The sequence below is a fragment of the Adiantum capillus-veneris genome, chromosome 22 (genome assembly GCF_014529385.1).
Source record: "Adiantum capillus-veneris isolate H3 chromosome 22, ASM1452938v2, whole genome shotgun sequence".
NCBI classification, from domain to species: domain Eukaryota; kingdom Viridiplantae; phylum Streptophyta; class Polypodiopsida; order Polypodiales; family Pteridaceae; genus Adiantum; species Adiantum capillus-veneris.
Window position 1 is genome coordinate 124,040,033 of NC_140952.1, and position 11,186 is coordinate 124,051,218.

An 11,186-nucleotide genomic window follows, 5' to 3' on the forward strand; every position below is an offset into this window, starting at 1 on the left:
CTAGAACACGTGCAATGCCAAACACATGAGCAAGGCACGTCTATGGAGAAGAGAGATCACTAAGGTAAAAAGAGACAGGATATTTGACAATGAGAGAGAGAGAGAGAGAGAGAGAGAGAGAGAGAGAGAGAGAGAGAGAGGAAAGGCTCTCCATGCTACTAACAATGTGCTCATACAAGTGACCAAGGGTGGTCTGGCATAGAACTGATATGCCCAATGGATAGACCCGAGGTACATACAACTACAACTGCTACTACTGACACTGTCAACTGCTCCTTCACATGAGACCACTGACATGGTCTCCACATGTGCATCACCTCCAACATGCATAAATCTTGTGCATCTCCTCCAAGCTAGATCTAGATATGGATCTAGATCTCGGTTGAGGAAATCTGCTGCACTTGACATGGGGTCCCAAATCCCCCTCCAAGGAGCCCTCTCTTTGTCGTTAGAGAGGTATTTGCTTTAGATTGCACAAATCCTCATACAATGGTCCTAGATGTTGAGATACTAATGGGATCTTGCGGTATATGCTTGGATCTACAAGGCTAAGGGCTGAAAATGTGAAACGCTAGGGATGCGAAATGGGATCTGCAAGTACGACGAGGTTGTGGACTGAACTACTGTCTACGCTGGACAGAAAATTGAAAAACATTAGCTGACGTGAGAGCTGAATCTAAAAACACTGGCATTATGGTTGAAACTTACAACTTCTCAAATCGCTAGGACTGAAATCTGTTGGCAATGGAGATTTGCTATTGATGGCCAAAAACGTTGATGGTCTACTGGTCATGGCTGAAAACGCTAATGCAAAAGTGCCATGAGCGTACTGCTAGCAAAAACGCTAGAGGGTGCTTGAGGGTACTGTAGGTACTTGGTGCTGGTATTGAGTGTATTGATTTAAGCTTGAGAAGTGACTTCTATAGGGAATTGCAGTGGACAGACAATGCAACTAAAAAGCCCACGATTTCTAAAAATGTCACTTATTAATGAGTTAATAAACTCACTTATAAATACCTAGGTTGGATACTAATGCAACTGTATAGAAGCATTTCCCAATGCCTAAACCTAGCAGACATTGAATGTGCTCATGTGCAATCAAAGTGTGTGGACATGCATGTCCTTGGTAGGGGCTCACAAGGGTGTCAGAACACTGGCTGTCGTAAACCCCAAAAATAGGAGTTAGCTTGTCCACATACACATAGGGTTAGATGTGCACTTGACACAAATTTGGAACAAAGGGTGGCTACAAAAGTGAGCATCCAATATCACACAACTCCAATCTACAAGATTTGGCACGCATCAACCACCATACTCAACGTAGGAAGGAAAAAAAGGAAAATCACATACATTCAATCGTTTATAACATACTCTTCTAGCACTCTTCATTAAGATTATCTTAACCATTTTCTAAGAAGAATCAAACATTTGTGCCCATATTCATAAAACTCATTTAGGATACCAAACTGATAACTAAAACCAATCAATATAACAACTATGCATTTTTATACAAACTTTCACATGTGATCACATATACAAAAAAATGAATATGGAAAGCCTTTAGAACATGGAAATATGCTTAAAACATTACCTCAAAGCTGCCCAATTTCTCAAATTGCTTTACAATGCTTTCAACCAGCTTGTTCGTCATAGCCTCTAGATCTTTCATTTCCATGCCTTCCAACATTTGTCAAGTTTGTTGAGAGAACTCTTCAAGTGTCTCTGACAAGCGTCCACCATTTGCAGATTTCTCATCCATTTTGAAAGTAGAGGAAGTCTTACCATTCGATTTGGCTTTTGCTGAGCCTCCTCTTCTTTTCCTTGAAATTTGAAAATTTCAAGGATATATTGAAAATTTTAATCGAAACTTAAGGGATATATTGAAATATTTTCAAACTAAAGCGGTAGTTTGGAAATTTCCACAAATTTAGGCATATTTTGATGATTTTTACTTCAATTTACTTGGTAAAGCTAATTCTCGTCCAAAAGCACAAAGCAACGTGCAGAATTGCCACAACTCCACGCCTTCAAAGTGTTGCTTTTAGACGGTCAGCGTTGAGGCAATTGTTTGTTCAAGCCAGGTTTGTGCTCATTGCCGCCAAGCTTTTTACATGTCAGAGAGAGTTGCACAACAAGAGCAACGTGGCATGGCTGAGCATGATGATCTCGATGCCATTCTAGACAATAGGCCCTTTTGCGCTCTATTTCATAATGAAGACATTTGTTTTTCTTTCTCTCTATTCATTACTCGCATATGTTTATCTTTGTTCATTATTCACAAACATATTCATATGAGAAATCTTTGTTCAATATTCATATGAGAAATCTACAAATGGTGGACGCTTGTCAGAGACACTTGAAGAGTTCTCTCAACAAACTTGACAGACGTTGGAAGGCATGGAAATGAAAGATGACGGACAAGCTGTTTGAAAGCATTGAAAAGCAATTTGAGAAACTGGGCAACTTTGAGGTATTGTTTTAAGCATATTTCCACGTTCTAAAAGCTTGCCATATTTAATATTTTGTATATGTGGTCACATGTGAAAGTTTGTATAAAAATGCATCGTTGTTATATTGATTGGTTTTAGTTGTCAATCTGGTATCCTGAACGAGTTTTATGGATATAGGCACAAATTTTTAATTCTTCTTAAAAAATGGTTAAGATAATCTTAGTGAAGAGTGCTTATTTATGGAGAAGAGTTTGTTATAAAGGATTGAATGTATGTGATTTTCCTTGTTTTCCTTCTGACATTGAGTATGGTGGTTGATGCGCACCAAATGTTGTAGATTGGAGTTGTGTGATATTGGATGCCTCTCTTTTGTAGCCACCCTTTGTTACAAATTTGTGTCAAGTGCACACCTAACCCTATGTGTATGTGGACAAGCTAACTCCTATTTTTGGGGTTTAGGACAGGCAGTGTTCTAACACCCTTCTGAGCCCATACCAAGGACATGCATGTCCACACACTTTAGAGTAGTTGGATACTCTCTGATTGCACATGAGCACATTCAATGTCTACTAGGTGTAGGCATCGGGGAGTGCTTCCATACAGTTGCATTAATATCCAGCTTAGGTATTTATAAGTGAGTTTATTAACTCATTAATAAGTGACATTTTTAAAAATCGTGGGATCTTTAGTTGCGTTGTTTGTCCAGCTCCAATTCCCTATAGAATTCACTTATCAAGCTTAAATCAGTCAACTCAATACCAACACCAAGTACCTATAGTACCCTCAAGCACCCTCTAGCGTTTTTGCTAGTAGTACGCTCGTGGCATTTTTGCATCAGTGTTTTCAGCCATTACCAGCAGACCATCAACGTTTTTGGCCATCAATAGCAAATCTCCATCGCCAACAGATTTTAGTCCTAGCAATTTGAGAAGTTGTAAATTTCAACCATAACAATAGTGTTTTTAGACTCAGCTCTTACATCAGCTAGCGTTTTTCAGTTTCCTGTCCAGTCTTGACAGTAGTTCAGTCCACAACCTCATCGTACTTGCAGATCCCATTTAGCATCCCTAGCGTTTTGCATTTTCATCCCTTAGCCTTGTAGATCCAAGCATTACTACAAGATCCCATTAGTATCTCAACATCTAGGACCATTGTATCAAGATTCGTGCAATCTAAAGCAAATACATCTCTAGAAACACAGAGAGGGCCCCTTCGAGGGGGGATTGGGACACCGTGTCAGGTGCAGCGGATTTCCTCGACCAAGATCTAGATCCATACCTAGATCTAGCCAGGAGGAGATGCACAAGATATATGCATATTGGAGGTGATGCACATGTGGAGAAGGTGCCAGTGGTCTCGTGTGCAGGAGCAGTAGACAGTGTCAGTAGTAGCAGTCGCAATTGCGTGTACCTCTGGTATCCATTGGGCATGTCAGTTCTTATCCCAGACCACCCTTGGTCACTTGTATGAGCACATTGTTATCACATTGTTATTAGCATGGAGAGCCTTTCCCATCTCTCTCTCTCTCTCTCTCTCTCTCTCTCTCTCTCTCTCTCTCTCTCTCTCTCTCTCTCTCTCTCTCTCTCTCTCTCTCTCTCTCTCTCTCTCTCAAATATCCTGTCTCTTTTAACCTCAGTGATCTCTCTTCTTTACAGGTGTGCCTTGTTCATGTGTTTGGCATTGCACGTGTTCTAGATCGGAGTCCAGGTGCCCACTGAATCACGAGCCATTTCTTGTCTTCATTGCATGTTTTGCTGCCACCTTTGACAAGGGAATAATGATCCTGGGAAAATAGGGAATTGACCTTGAGAAATCCTTCACTATATATGTCAAGAATACCCAAATTTCTTGAAATGAGGTAGATGACCCCGCTTGGGCTCTCGACATAGCTCTCTATTTTCTTCGACATGAGAGATGAGAGGGAGAGAGGAAATACTGATCTCGCCTTGAATGAGGACGGGTTGCGACACGTTATCTTTGATGACAAACGTGAGCTTCTCCCAATCAATGATGGGCTTGCATCTAATGCTTGTGAGAGTTGGTGTGATGATGTATGCAATGATGACATAGAGTCACTAGATCCATTGAAGGATATGGTAGCCTTGCACAAAGAGCAATGTATCTTTTGGGAAGGAGCTTTGCAGCAACATGATATGGATGCTTGCACTGATGAGATGGTGGACTATGGACAAGGACTTTCTACATCGAGTGAAGATGATTCAGGAGAGGATCATGCTATGATAGTTGATGTGACCTTGGGTCCATGTGCTTTACCAAATCTGGGCGTTTGGGCAACCCTCTAGTGGTTGTGATGCAAAGATATTGGGTCATCAAGGTTAGAGGGATGAGTTCTATGTATGCAAGGGTTTGATTAAGTGCCATCTCCGAGGGATGTCCGTGATAATATGTGCCCTGCAGTTCTTAAGTATAAACTTCTTGAGGATGGGGTAGACAAGGAGGTTAAAGTGATCTTTTGCTTGCACGATGATTTGATGGATGCATTCCATATGCTTCAATGTATGTTTGGGCCATGTCCCTTTATCTCTCAAAATCTTGATTGGTAGTTGGTGAGTCCTAGGGCAGTTTGGCATGATGAAGACTTGATTATGATGTTTTATGTGGATTTGTATGCATGTTACCAACTTTTCAAGTGAAGTATTCCTTGTGTGAAAGAAGAAGATGACGGTGATAGTGTTTTTGAAGAGCGTTTTCAATTTTAAAATGGAGCTACCAATGTTTGGAGTGATGATCTCTTGGAAGTGGGGAATGAAGAGCAATCAATGCATCAAGAAGATAATGTGACATTTATGGTTATCAATCGAATAGGCTCTAGTTATGAGATGCATTTTGAGGTATCTATGCTTTTGAGTGATTGTGATAGCTTATGATGTGAGATAACATGTGGCAACCTTGGAGAAGATTCATGTTGAACTTGGGATTCAGATGGGTGGTGGCATGTTGGCACAAAAAAAGATGCTTTTCCCTTTGATAGGGGCGGCATGCTTGAGCATGTATTTGGTTCTATGCGGATGGATAAGTTTCCTTATGATCCTGGAGGAAGTTTACGGTCACTTTTATAGGTTTTTTCATAGTTTGATGCAAGTGTTGAGCATAAATGCTCAACTTGGGGTTGGACAATGATGATAAACCACTTTTGGTCTGTACAAAGTAGTGCGTATATGCATGGTCATATGTATAGAAAGGTGTAAATACATCCATTTTGGATCTTTGAAAAGTGGTTTCCAGTTTTAAAAATGATGTAGTGTGTACGCATTGTGAATAGTCATGTTCCCGTGCTAGCAGTCGGGCACACGTACGTGTCTTGACAAGGTATCAAAGCCTTGGATGTGGTCCCAAGTGGCTTCTTTTGGTTCTAGGGAATGTGTTTGAGCTTTCTAGAATTTAAATAATGCAAGTGGGAGGTGCATGCACTCTCATCTCACTTGAGAAGTTTGGCACATGCGGTAACTCTCTATTTGCAGTGCATGATCTGCAGTGATGCGTGCACTATCCAAGAAGTGGTAAAAAATGGAATGTGGGGATGTGGCAAAGGAATTTTTGTATTGAGGATCAAGCGTACCAAATTTGGTGAATTTTGCAGTGCGTTTGGGGTTTTTCTCGTGAAAAATGCCCGCTCGGGGTCAAAATTAACCAAAACTAGGCCCACAAAAATCAAAAAATGGTCAAAATGGTGAAAACTGACACATCACTCACGGTGCCGTGAGTGTTGAGGCTGAGTGAGGACTTTTGAAGTGCAATATCAGCACTTATACCTCTCTGTGTGTGGGAGGAAGCAGGGTTCCTACAGGTGGTCTAGTGCACTCCCGCCGTCGCGTTTGCGTCCTATTTTTTGAGTGTGTGGAGGAGTAAATGAGAGATTTCTCTCTTCAATTTTGCACTTGGGAGAGTCTATGGAAGTTCTGAGGTCTCCATGGATGTGTGTGTGCGAGGAATGGAGGGAAGAACCCTGTATCGGTGCCATTAGGGTCGGTGCTCCTCCAAAGAGTCCAACCGAGTGGAGTTTGGTGAAGGCTTTGCAATGGTTTGAGAGAGGTCTTTTGTGGCTGGATTTTTTGAGTCTTTGATGGTTTTTCTTGTATACTTTGGTCATCATCAAGTTTGATTTCAAGTGTTGATCAGCTCGACTCTCCTTGTAGTGTCTGCGGGCAGGCAAGGGTTTGTAGGTTGAGGCGTTTAAAGTTTGAATTAAGCTTGTGGGTAGTATTTTTATTGAGCTCTTGAGTGGTGGTGTGTGTGGGTTGGAATTTAAGTAAAGTCCTTGTGTGGTGTTGAGTTGTCTAGGTGTGTGAGTGTGCGCATGGCGTCTTTTGTTCCATCATCCTTTGGCGATCACGCTAGGAAGCGAGAATTGCCAGTTGTGCACCCAGAATTTGGTTGTTGAGCAGTGAAGTATCCACATTTTGGATGTTGAAGGGATTTTCATGATTGTCGTGCCATTTCAACCATCAATCTTCATAGGTTCTAAGGATGTAGACGATTGGCTTGCATCATATGAGTTTGATTTGACATGTTTATGCCGTGCAGTTCCAAGTGAGGTGCAAAAGCTTGCAGGCATCAATCTAGTGGTCAGAGGGAATGCAAGAGATTGGTATGAGAGCTTGTCACAAGATGAGAAGGGCAATTGGGACATGCTTAAGAGATGTTTTCTGAAGCAGTTTAAGAAGGTGATCCCTCACCAAGATGCATGGAAACAAGTCACTAGTTTGCTTATGCAAGATCACCATCCTGTTGCAGATTTTTGGTCAAGATTTGATGATGCTTGGAGAGTTTGGAAAGATGCTCTATTGCATGTCGAAGCCATGTCTAAAGAGGATTTTATTCCTCATTTACAAATAGCCAAAGAATACAGGTATTCACAAGTTTGTTGTGACCGGTCCTTAAGTTGAAAGTGCAAGAGAAAGAGCCCAAATCTATGTGTGAAGCATTGAAGATAGCGCGACAAAAAGAGAGAAAGCTATGTATTTCTACAGGCATGAAGTGCCCTTTGTCAATAAGTGGTATGGATAGTGTGGATGACCTTTATGTGCATAAAGTCATGATTGTAGATGCTCATGCTAGCAAGGATAATAGCTTGGATACGTGTGTGGATGCCCATATGCGCAAAGTCGATGCAAACGAAGTATGTAATGCAACTTTGAAGACCGTACACACACCTATGGTGCAAAATGGGAAGGACATAGTAGATAAATGCAAAAGTTTAAGCACTAGCACGGGAAGTGAAGATGATGAGAGTGAAATTGACAAGGATGAGGCAACCTATGATGGGCTTGCATCTGATGCTTGTGAGAGTTGGTGTGATGATGTATGCGATGATGACATAGAGTCACTAGATCCATTGAAGGATATGGTAGCCTTGCACAAAGAGCAATGTATATTTTGGGAAGGAGCTTTGCGGCAACATGATATGGATGCTTGCATTGATGAGATGGTGGACTATGGACAAGGACTTTCTACACCGAGTGAAGATGATTCAGGAGAGGATGATGCTATGATAGTTGATGACTTGGGTCCATGTGCTTTACCAAAGCTGGGGGTTGGGCAACCCTCTAGTGGTTGTGATGCAAAGATATTGGGTCATCAAGGTTATAGGGATGAGTTCTATGTATGCAAGGGTTTGATGCTAGTGCCATCTCCAAGGGATGTCCGTGATAATATGTGCCCTGCAGTTCTTAAGTATAAACTTCTTGAGGATGGGGTAGACAAGGAGGTTAAAGTGATCTTTTGCTTGTACGATGATTTGATGGGTAGTTGGTGAGTCTTAGGGCAGTTTGGCATGATGAAGACTTGATTATGATGTTTTGTGTGGCTTTGTATACATGGTACCAACTTTTCAAGTGGAGTATTCCTTGTGTGGAAGAAGAAGATGACGGTGATAGTGTTTTTTGAAGAGCGTTTTCAATTTTAAAATGGAGCTACCAATGTTTGGAGTGATGATCTCTTGGAAGTGGGTAACGAAGAGCAATCAATGCATCAGGAAGATAATGTGAGATTTATGGTTGTCAATCGAATAGGCTCTAGTTATGAGATGCATTTTGAGGTATCTATGCTTTTGAGTGATTGTGATAGCTTATGGTGTGAGTTAACATGTGGCAACCTTGGAGAAGATTCATGTCGAACTTGGGATCCAGGTGGGTGGTGGCATGTTGGCACAAAAAAAAGATGATTTTCCCTTTGATAGGGGCGGCATGCTTGAGCATGTAGTTGGTTCTATGTGAATGAAGAAGTTTCCCTATGATCCTGGAGGAAGTTTACAGTCACTTTTATAGGTTTTTGTCACAGTTTCATGCAAGTGTTAAGAATAAGTGCTCAACTTGGGGTTGGACAATGATGATAAACCACTTTTGGTCCGTACAAAGTAGTGCGTATATGCATGGTCATATGTACAAAAAGGTGTAATTACATACATTTGGGATCTTTGAAAAGTCGTTTCTAGTTTTAAAAATGATGTAGCGTGTACACATTGTGAATAGTCAGGTTCACATGCCAGAAGTCGGGTACACGTACGTGTCTGGACAAGGTATCAAAGCCTTGGTTGTGGTCCCAAGTGGCTTCATTTGGTTCTAAGGAATGTGTTTGAGCTTTCTATAATTTAAACAATGCAAGTGGGAGGTGTGGGCACTCTCATCCCACTCGAGAAGTTTGGGACATGCAGTAACTTTCTATTTGCAGTGCCTGATGTGCGATGATGCGTGCACTATCCAAGAAGTGGTAAAAAACAGAACGTGGGGATGTGGAAAAGGACCTTGGGTATCAAGGATCAATCGTACAAAATTTGGTGAACTTTGGAGTCCGTTTGGGGTTTTTCCTACAAAAAATGCACTCCCGAGGTCAAAATTGACCAAAACTAGGCCCAAAAAAGTCCAAAAAATGGTCCAAAATGGTGTGAAAAGGCTGAAAATTGACACATCACTCATGATGCCATGAGTGTTGAGACTGAGTGAGTACTTTTGAAGTGCAATATCAGCACTCATATCTCTCTATGTGTGGGAGCAAGCAGGGTTCCTACAGGTGGTCTAGTGTAGTCCCGTCGCGTTCGCGTCCTATTTTCTGAGTGTGTGGAGGAGTGAATGAGAGTTTTCTCTCTTCAATTTTGCACTTGGGAGAGTCTATGGAAATTTTTAGGTTTCCATGGATGTGTGGTGAGGAATTGAGGGAAGAAGGTGCTGCTTTCTGCAAGACTATGTGACCCTGTATCGGGGCCATTAGGATTGGCGCTACTCCAAAGAGTCCAACAGCATGGAGTTTGGTGAAGGCTTTGCAATGATTTGAGAGAGTTTTTTGTGGCTGGAGTTTTTGAGTTTTTGATGGTTTTTCTTGTATATTTTTCTCACCAACAAGTGTGATTTCAAGTGTTGATCAACTGGACTCACCTTGTAGTGTCTGCGGGCAAGGCAAGGGTTTGTAGATCGACGCGTTTGGAGTTTGAATTGAGCTTGTGGGTAGTATTTTTAATGAGCTATTGAGTGGTGGTGTGTGTGGGTTGGAATTTAAGTAAATTCCTTGTGGGGTGTTGAGTTGTCTGGGGTGTGAGTGTGCGCATGGCGTCTTTTGCTCCATCACTATTCCCCGTTCCCCATTCTGATTTTTTATTCCACGTAACTATGCCTTGAGCAATAATTTTATCAAGTGTAAGTTGAGGTTTATCAGATTTTCCTTTACCCTTATTCTTAGATTTATCGCTCTTTGCTTGAGATTGGAGTTGAGTCAAATGTGTCGCTTCTTGCAATGTCTTTAGATCATCAACTTTCACATCAAACTTGGTGGAGTGGTCCAATCCAAAGAGAAAGGCCTCTAACCTTTCCGCATTGATTTCCTCAATTGTCCACCTAACTGAGACACACAATTAGCATGGGACATCACAGGTTATCTCGTTGATACAAAGCCCCAAAATCCTACTTCAATCGCTTCAAGTACTATGAAGGCAAGAAACACGTCTTCAAATCCTCCTCGAACTACTCTCAACTAAGCTCGGAACAAAGAGATACGTAGAGTGGGCCCCCTCCTTCATCTCCATCCACTCATTCTCTAGGTGATGGTATAACTCATCGTGAGATACATGGAAGCCAAGAGAACTTTGTCATTATAATACTTTTGAATAACCATAAAATAGGATGTAAATTGTGAAGGGGATCGGGGAGCACCACAGACGGAGAGTGAGAGAGAGAGAAGGAGACACACACACGATGTGGGTGGGGAGACTCCAAAGAGTGAGCAGCCCCCTATACACTTATGCTATGTATAAGGTATACAAGTCAATGGGCGCCCAGACTCTGGACGGTCGGGCAAGGCACAGGCGCCTATTGAAGGGGATCGGGGAGCACCACAGACGGAGAGTGAGAGAGAGAGAAGGAGACACACACACGATGTGGGTGGGGAGACTCCAAAGAGTGAGCAGCCCCCTATACACTTATGCTATGTATAAGGTATACAAGTCAGTGGGCGCCCAGACTCTGGGCTGTCGGGCAAGGCACAGGCGCCTATACCCCAACAACCTCCCACTTAAAGGAGATTGTGCCTTTAAGCAAGGGAACCTAGTCTAAAGACTACAAAAGGTGAGAGAAAACCTCTCTCAACCGATGCCCACTGGCTGGATGTGATCGTGTGCATCCGGCTGTTCTGCTCCCGTGTAAGTCCATACACCACCAGACGTACCGCACACGTACTGCAAGTATGTACGCAATACCTGCATATCTCCCTCGTGCATTATGCCATCAT